Genomic DNA, 10,023 nt, shown 5'->3' on the forward strand with positions numbered 1-10,023 from the left:
CTGAGCGTATAATGGGAATGTATGGGTTGAGTTGGGAGGTCAATGGGGTGTCACCTGTCCTTATTAAGTTCTCTTTCTGTCTTCATTAGTTTCATTTTGATGCACTCATATTCTCAAAATGGTAATCATAATAAATAACAATGACAACAGTAATAAAATGTATGACTCAAATGGTTATTGTTATATTAACTATAAAGCAAGTGATGTAATTATCTTAATAATTCTCTGATCTGACTTAATTGAAAATAAACTATAGAAAAATTATTTTGTCTTCTGTCTTGATATAACTGGTAATATTTACACGTTTATAAAAGACTGCCCTCTATTCCATTGATAAAAGATTTTGTACATAATTTTATGTAAATTTCAGTATAGTAAATTTAGCTTATGGCCACTTGACGAGGAAGTTTGTATAAATGGACAATGAGTAAAAGGTGTGATATGTAGTTAAATTGTACTCCTGTCAACAGGATACTGGAATAACATTACATTACATTTTTCAACCTAGGGATTTACTGTAACCTATAGGGAAACTGTGTGATTAAATCTACAGTACTTGCTACTGATATAAAACATTACGTTTTACCTTCATCTTCTTTCTTTAATGAATCTGTTGAATAGCATTTTAGAGGATTTCTGTAGCTTCATTGGGTTAGAGATGACATTAATAATGTACCCTTGCACCAGGCAGATTACCTCTCACCTGCTGCTGTCAATCCCAGGTGATCTGAGCACCACTGTCAACAGCCTCTATTGTCTCCAAACTCTCAGTTAGATGGTGGTGGTGGGTGGGTGGGGGGGGGGCTTTGCAATCCTTTTTCTTTCACGTTTGGCCTTTTTATATCAATTATTTTTTATTTACGACTAAATAATTTCAAATTTTAACATATGAAACATTTTGAAAACAAACAAATATGCTAGAATGCCTAAAACTAGCTAAACTCTTTCTGTCAATGTCACAACAACAGCAAGGAATTATAGCCAAGAATTTCACTTTTCTGTCACAAAATCTTATTTTAAACTTGTCCTCACAGTAGCAGTAGAATGAATCAATTTCAGCACAGTATGATAGTAAATAGCTAGTCAGTTAATAAAAAATAACTGAATGGGATAATAGTTACCTATGAGCTGTTCTTTTTATTAATTAATTCAGATTAAAAAGTAGTATTGTTGCTGGAGATTAACTTTCTGCATAATTGAATCCATTTATGTTTTTGCTTTTTTACTGCTCAATGTGCATTTCCCTCATGCTTACCAACCCATACTTTGAGGGCCACATACTTAGAGTCTGCTGTGTGATTGCCAAGGTGATTGTATTATATTCAGATTAGGTTAGTTCTGCACTGGTGTTCAGACTAAAAGTTCTGCAAGGCAAAGATGGAGACCGCTCAGCATAAGGGCTCGATTAAAATGAAATGCCTTACTTATCCTAGTTACAGTGCCACTGCAATATTCTGTGTCAATTATAATGTCCCCACTATTTATTGCCAAGAGTTACACCATGCAGAAAAGTGCCTCATAAGACTAGATCCTATTAACTTCAGCACCCTGGCTATCAGAAAGATTCCAGAAGCACAGATATGAGGGGAATGTGGAGAGGGGATATGGAAGCAGGTATATAAAGGTGATGAGTAACAGGTAAACAATGAAGAGAGATTAATAGCTTGCCCAGAGTCTATGTATACAGCTCATTGCAAAGATATTTTGAATTACAGGCACAGGCCCAGACACAGGCCACAGTGGTTTGAAACAATGGTTTGAGATATTTAATGGGTCACCCAAAGCGACACAGGAAGGGGCAGGATGGGCACTTTGGCACAAATGTCCATGGCCTTTTAGGGCAGAGCAGCTGGAGAGTATATATCCGACTTCTGCACAGCATTTGGTCCAACAGCCTTGCATGGTTTTGGTATGACTATGCTCTCTGCTTTCCTGTCTGTCTTAAATGTCCCTCCATCCTTGTATGCCTGTGTGTTGCTGTTTGTGTGGCTTGCATTTTCATTACTTACCAACCTGTTAGTGACCCACACAGCTGACCAGCAGTGTTCTTGTATGGGCTAGTGTGTTCTGTCATCGCTTCTTTCCTAATCAAATGTCATTGTGTTTGAATTGTTACTAGCCTAGCTTACTTGTTGCGATCTATCAGTTTGTCAGTGTCATCAATCATCTTTCGTATTGTCTGCAGTCTGGTAGATCAACACTTCAATTTTCTCCTGACATGGAGAGCGCGAGCGGTTCAATTTCCAGTCATGATGGAGATACTGTGACTATGGAGATATACAGTTGGACGGTGAGTAAGCCAGTGTCTCTCTCAGCCAATTACATGTATCGGTGTTTGCGCATCGTCTCGTTTGACAAAAAAAGAAAAAAAGAAAATAAAGAAATGCGACGTGCGAGCTAACTGTATCTGTGAGATGTCACAATTTTTATCTTATATTTCTCGAAACAGAATACGAATCAGAAGAGCACATAGCAAAACTCTTCCTTGGAAATAGGCCGCTCGGAATGCAATGCAGTCCCCCTGCCTCACTGGCAACGCGTGTAGCCTACTTGTGAACGCTTGAACATTCCACTTACGGATAGCTGGTCCCGAGTGCACGGTGAACACAGCTCCTTTTTGGCTCTAAACAATAATTGTTTACAATTATTGTGTGCTGTAATGAGGTTCATCGTAATAAAACAAATAAGTCACACTACTATGATGAAGAGTAATTAGCCAAGATTTATGGGTAAAATTTTGAGAACCCAACTTAAAAGACGTCTTTTTGTGTGGGTGCTCACTCCCAAGTTTTCAAATTATTTGAAAAACAAAGCGCTTGCATAAAGGTAAACATGACTTTTATTAGGCTAATGCCACATAATGCACGGGGCCGTACGCAATTTACAAATGGCACGTGTACAAACGCCCACCACAAATTCTTGAAATGTTTATTTCTTCTGGCAGTAGTTTTATTTCGAAATCAATTCAATATCTGAAAAAGAATCAAATGGATGAGCGTGATCACAAAATAATGTGTTAGTCTTCTGCTTCTCCATGCATGTAAGACGAACGCCATTCTTCCTAAGTTGAAGTGTTGACGTTGAAGTTGTGGCACAATTTTTCTGCGAATTGGGAGAGTGAGGTATAGGCCTATTCGCTTGTACTTATGCACCCTTATTAGGGAGTCCGTTTGGACCACATTTTAAGCATGAATTGTCTCATATTGTCAGATATTTATTTTACATTCAGTATTAAGTTATTTTCCACATAACTGAGCGTGTTATTATTGGTTGCTTGCTAGCTAGCTTCCCTTTTCTGCAATTCTACTTCTACATGAAGTTAAATGAAAAATATAAACTAATATTCATATTTTTTAGTAAATGCACAAACATGCGTCTGCTCTGCTTGGTAGCTAATCCAGCTAGTTAGCAATCTACTCTCGCAAGGCAGTAATGCACCCCATGTTGTTTTATTCATGAATATACACAAAGGTAATTGTGATCAATTAAAGGCTACAAAATCCCAAGACAGCAAAGTAAAACTGAATGCAGGTAGCAAACTGTATTATTTGTGCTGGCTTGTGTCCAGGCAAGCTATGTGTAATTGATTTGCACTCCATACTTTTTTAAATCTGATTCATTTATTTGTCAGGGGCAGCTAACATTTTTCATTTACTGCCCCAAATCGGCCATTTCTTATTTTCATCTGCAGTCCCAGGGGAGTTTACGAACAACACAGAAACAATTGTACAGAGTCAGTGTACAAATATGGTTGGCATTTAAGTACCTTTACATTTGTAAGGTAGCTAAAATTGATTAGCAGGATTTTTAAAATTTTATTTCAGTGGAGTGGGGATTCCATTTGTTGATTGCTTTTGATGAAAATGCAGGATGTTAAAGTACAGTAGAGGTCACACAGTAGAGGTGTGCAGATGTTCTGGTGGGTATAGTAGAGTCTGACTGTATTTTCACAAACTCACTTAATGGTGTGGATAATTCTTGATACAAGACATCTGAATTGAAATGTAAACTGGCAAAACTCAATAATCTATATATTTGAGAGTATATTACAGTGCTGCTATTGCTTGTTTTTCTTGTTGAGCATGTTTGTATGGATATTATGATGGTGTTATGTCGCAGTTTGAGACCAAGTTGCAGTTTCCCCAAGTGAGAGTAAGTCACTTAAAAATCACTTATTGACCTTTGCAGCATCAGTAGAAAAGCAGTTTCTAATGAATCAGAAATTTCATGGGTGAAAAATAATTATTTTTTAAAACCATATTTATGGTATTATTTTAAAAAAGTGCTGATTTATTCTTTGTGGATATGTTCATTTAAGCTAAATGATCAGGCCACTATGCCAACTTGTGTCATGACTAGTTAACTTTGTGGCAAATTGCTGTGCCATTTTGGCATCTTTTGCATGTCTTCTGCATAATACATGTATATAAGGGAACAAAATTAATATATAGGCTAAGTAGCGAAGGATCGTAAACAGATCCCCGTGGAACCCTTATTGTGCATTTTTAAGTGAGTGAGGATTTGCACACACTATCCTATCTGTTAAATATGAACGACAAACCAATCCATTCAAGTACATTTTTTGAGAAATGTAATATTGATATGAGACCATTGTGATGAATAGTGTAAAGGACTATAGTGTAAAACAAAAACAAACAAAAAAAAAACATCACCAATCACCCCTCTTTTGTAACGTTGCAGTTTTATTTTCTCTTGGGAAATATCATTTGTAATCCCAGGATAGTGGCTTGCTCTAAAGATGAATTACATTGGGCCTAATGGGAAATTTATTTTGTTCAGGGTGTAGTCAGATGCCTAACAACCACTTTCTCTGCTACTTCGGAAATGATTGGTAGTATGCTAATAGGTCTGTAGTTATTGATCTCAAAACAGTCTCCAGACTTCCAAAAGAGGGCTAAATTGCTGATTACCAATTTTCCAAATTGTCAAAATTTAAATTTATCAGATGTATTATAAAACAAAATGTCACTATAATTTAAATTAAAATGCTGTATCCAGACTGAATAGATCCTTGACATTGGAATTTCTCAAGGACTATACTTTTGTGGACAATTCATTAGCTGGAACCAGATTTTTTTTTTTTAAATAACTTTGCTCAATGCTCTGATGTCCCGTAGTAAACTTCTTCAAACATTCTGAAAAAAGTTGTTAAAAATCTGAGAACTTAAAAAACACTTAAACCCTTATGTTGCAACTCCCCTGTGGATGTTGTATGGCCCTTTCCTGCTAGCTTCTCTGTGTTGTTCCACAGCTTTCTCTTACCTTTTGCCTGATTTATGATATATAGTTTATGATGTATGATATAAAATATTTATGATGTAGAAGTTAGTGTTTGCATTGTAGCATCTGTGGGGATCAGTGCTAAAAACTCAAGTGAGTTTTGAAAGGGACATAAGAGGACACTCAAAATGTTCACCCCCACATAACCAGTGGTAGATGAAACAAATATGGAGTCTACTTTTTCTGATAATATTTACCAGTTTCTCAGGGTTTCTCCAATTTCCTTTTAAATTGTGTGCATAAATATCAATTAAGGATTTAATTACTGTATGGTCCTTACATAGTGCACCAGAAAAACATTTTTACATGCTTAGTACCTTTTGTTTTGATTACAGTAATTCTCCAGAATTTTCCATAAATTAGGAACAATGAAAATTTAAATACTACTTTTACGATACTACTGTTGTAGCTATTTCTCTTTTTATTACCATACAAAATACTGAACCAAACCTATGAAAAATCTTGTATCAATTGAATCATATTCTGTGACTTAATTATCTATAATATCCATAACATTCTCTAAAGATTTATGATTCCAAGTAAGCATAACCTCTTCATTTAAAAATTAGTAATTTCTAAATCTTTATGAAACAGTATAATCAAAGTTATTGTTAGGAATATGATATTAACAATCAATTATAAATAAGTCATGGCGAAATATTAACTCTCTTGTATTATATTATGGAATTAGTCTTTTCTACTTTGGGTTTCAGGGTTTTAAATGGCAAATATACTGCCATAAAGCTATCTGTCAATGAAACATGCAATTGTAACTGTTTCTTGAGTGCACATGGGGTAAGTTTATAGACAATATATAACCATATAAAACAATATAAATATATGAAATATTTAGGTGAAACGGTATTATTGGTTGAAAGTGACAGACAGAGTGGTTGCTTACCTCTCAGTCCCTCCAGAAGTAATGCTGCCAAGCTGAGGTCTGTCCCTCAGAACAGGTCGCCTTCAGGAGGCTGTTCTTACTGTAGGAGGCAGGGCCTGTGGGTGCCAGCAGGAGTCAGAGGGAGGAGTGAGAGAGAGGGGATGCTAATTAAGGCATCAGTGTCCCTTAGACTGAATCTTCACACCGCTCACTTCTCCGCTGCTATCCTAGATAGGTGTCACTCACCCCGAAGCATTACCTCGACCATGTTAGTTGAGAATAAAAATGAGGATACGATATTGTTTACTTAACCCATAAATAATATGTGAATTTTGTCTGATGGTTTTGGACAACAATGAAAAGGCGTGAAAGATATTTTGTAAACGTTTAGTTTCTACATTAGATTATGTTGGCTTCTTGACACGGGTTAACATCACAATAAGAATTAAACAGAAGGATCTTATAATCATAAATTTGTGCAATCGCACTCTATGTGTGGCTACAGTCATTGGCCAAATATAGCAACTGTACTAATACAACTGAAATATGAGGTGACTTCTATTTGCCCTTCTAGTCATTGAAAAGAGCTCTGCGGCTTATAAAAAGAAAAGGGAATCAGATTACAGGTGGTGACAAGTGAGTGGTAGCGAGGCCTTCTGTCAGGGTGAAAGGTCTGAGCAGTGTCAGAATGTTCTTCAAGGGAGTGATGTGGACAGCTGAGAGTGATGTTAGTGTCAGAGAATGAGGTGTTCAAGTGCCGGGGCTCATTATAAAGTTCACTAAGGGGAAGGGGGCAGACAGGAATTTGAGTGGGTAAAATTTTCATCATCTTTCATCTTTTAGTCAAATAGTTTTCTTAAACTGTTTGTTGGACAACTATTTGATCAGTTTACACCTGAATGAATTATTACTTCTGTTCTCTTGGTAGGGTTTGACTTTTACACATCTTCAAGTCTTGTCGTCTTAATGTTTCTTAACAAGTGCAAAGTCTTTCACAGCCTTGCAGAGCATTTGCAACTGTGACCCTTGAAAAGGTTGTCAAAGTGAAAATGATTTGAGCTTTTGCCACAGACACTTGCTGTGCTTGTTTTATGTTTTGAACTTTGTTGGCCTTCTTTTGACACAGTGATTTACTTCAGTTTTTCATTCGCTTGTCACTATGATTCATGTTGGTACAATCTCTTCTACAGAGTAAGATCTTCCAAGATGAACATATTAATGTGTTCAACAGTACAGAACCTCACCATTCATTAGAAAGTATTAGAAACTATTTTTTAGTATCAAGACACAATCTTTATAATCAAGATGTTCTAATGGGGCAGTTATATGTAAAATGATGCAAATATTGAAAGCATACTAAAATAAAGTAGTTTAATATCAACATACATTTCAAAACTCTTTTGAGCCAAAGAGCCATCAAATGTAAAGTATAAATTAAAAGACAGTGGAGGGTGTTTTATGGTCTGACCACAACCTTAGATCAATGGTAGCTTACAAATGAGAAAGGAGAAATATTTTGACGTTGGCTTTGACTTGGACCTTAAGTGTATTACAGTTTCTTGGCATGCTTGCAGACTGAGAGATAAGGCCCATACATTAGCATTTCAGCAGTGTATTTTAGTAGCATACACATTTTCTCACATACTATGAAAACTTTTGCCATATATTGTTTTGCTTTTTTAACTTTAACGTACTGGCAGTGAACAAAAATAGAATCACCTCATCACTTACCTTCTGCAGCCATTATGTGTTCCACAATATACATATAAATTAGTCCTCACTAAGTTAAAAAGCTCTGTTGTTTGTCCATAATGTAATATGTAGTCTCTCATCAGCTATCATAAATGTACAAATGTCTTTGGTAACCCTTATCGAGACTTACCATTCACATTGCATGTTAACATGCTAATGTGTAACAAAATATTATAAATGAACTGAATGGATCTACAAGAATAGAAAAGCTGGCAAATACTCATAATGTTGAATACTTTTTATTCAGTACACTGTGCATAATCCTTTGAAAAAAACATACATTGGTTACATTCATACAACTGGTACTGTATGAAATCTAGAAGTTATGCAAACTAATCATTACATACAATGTAAAGCCAACTGCAAGGTTTGTACATGCAGTGCGTTTCACAAATTTTTTTCTTCTGTGAATATATTGTGAATTTCAAAACGTACGTACAATTTAGATGTTTTGTGATATGATTATTACATTTTACAATTACAGGCAGTCTTATCACAGCAAGTTTTTTTGTAAAATGCATCAACTAACAAGGGTTAAATAGAGAATGTGACACGTTTCTTTTGTTGTCCAGCTAATTACTGACTCTTGAACCTTTCTGGAGTGTCACATTTATATCACAGAGTGTGCACGTATCGGTCCTACTGTACTGACAGGCGGGTCACCTGCCATGATAGATCCCACACAATGGGCAAGAACTGAGTATGCCTCACAAGCTGTTGTTCTCAATCAGTGCAAGGCACTCAGGAGGAATTTCACAAGGCTATCTTTGTGTTCAAGGACAACCAAAAGGAAACAATGCAGCGTCAACAAGATAACAATGATGGTAAAGTTTTACTTGCTGTTGGGCGACCTTGGCCTTGACTTGGTCCATATAAGGGGACAGCTGCAGCCTTGAAGTACATTTAGCCCTCTCATCAAGTGGGCCGCCACCACAATCTGGCACCTGTGACATTCTTGTCTGTGATATTTGGCACTTTCTGTCTAGTTAATCCCACCGCATTAATAAACTTTATTTAGACTCTTGTCCATTTGGTATTGTTTATTGCTGTTCATGCCCTTGTAGAGCCAGGGTCTGGAACAGGATCACTAAACGTTACAGAGCTTATGTGACACAACTACTTCCAAACTTCTGCTGTACCCACTATTCTTCCATGAGATTCACAGAGATGCATTTCACTATTTCATTTAATTTGTATCTACTTTTTCACATTTTAAATATAGCTTTTTAAAAAATAATAATATTTTGTTTATGATAATTCATTTTGACAATTTAAATCATTTCCTTCCTCAACTAGTCTCAACAAAGATTTGAAAACTATAATATGCAGGACATTTTTAGGACAAAGTTTTTCCAAAGGTTTTTAAAGAACACACTATGTGACTTAACAAGGTTGCAAAAGAGTTGCAGCAGGTAGGCATCAGATTTGAAGACAGTCTTCTCTGGTGATGAAGAGTGGTTCCGTGAAGACTAAGAAGGTAGCTGTACCACTCTCTATTTCTGCCTCCCAACTTTGTCTCCCAAGTTTTCCCAGAGCTCTTGTCTCAGAAGATGATTTGATAATGGCATAACTTAATTATGCTGTCTATTCAACAAAAGTTTTTTGAATGCTTCAATGATAAATCTCTATTATCTAAAATTATTTTTATGAGGGACATTTTATGGTTTCTTCTTCATTTAAATTCATTTTTAAGCCAATTTAAATTGATGTTTATGAAGGCAGTTGTCTATTAGGATAATAAAAAATTAACAATCATACATAGTGTATCACATGGTTTCATAATACTAATGATAAAATTAGTAACACTATTATGCATACTTGTATTTGTATATCAACATTTGTCTATTCCCTGCTGCAAGGAAACACCAATATGAATGAGGGATAAACCCTGGCTCAGATAAGGTACTCCGGTTTCTGTAATGCAGTTCTTTTCTCTAGTTCTGATTGGCCCCTCACTTGCATGCAGATTACATCCAACAGAAGGCCAGACATAATTCACCCTCTCCCTGCTGCTCCCCAGCCAAAATGAGACAATTGCATTCCTGCTTCCTGGGATGCCACCTCCCTATTTGGGAGAGCGTCGGCCTTTA

At 36.1% G+C, this 10,023-nt stretch overlaps 1 long non-coding RNA gene across 1 annotated transcript; it reads right to left on the reverse strand.

Annotated features, from left to right (window-relative positions):
- Window positions 1-2,821: 2,821 nt before the first annotated feature.
- LOC118224819 lies at window positions 2,822-6,908 on the reverse strand. The gene is made up of 2 exons (XR_004764701.1): window positions 6,203-6,908; window positions 2,822-2,972 (listed from the first exon to the last, which is right to left on the reverse strand). It is a non-coding gene; the product is annotated as an uncharacterized LOC118224819 (long non-coding RNA).
- Window positions 6,909-10,023: the final 3,115 nt, after the last annotated feature.

This window comes from Anguilla anguilla, chromosome 4 (assembly GCF_013347855.1).
Source record: "Anguilla anguilla isolate fAngAng1 chromosome 4, fAngAng1.pri, whole genome shotgun sequence".
In the NCBI taxonomy this organism is placed as follows: Eukaryota; Metazoa; Chordata; class Actinopteri; order Anguilliformes; family Anguillidae; genus Anguilla; species Anguilla anguilla.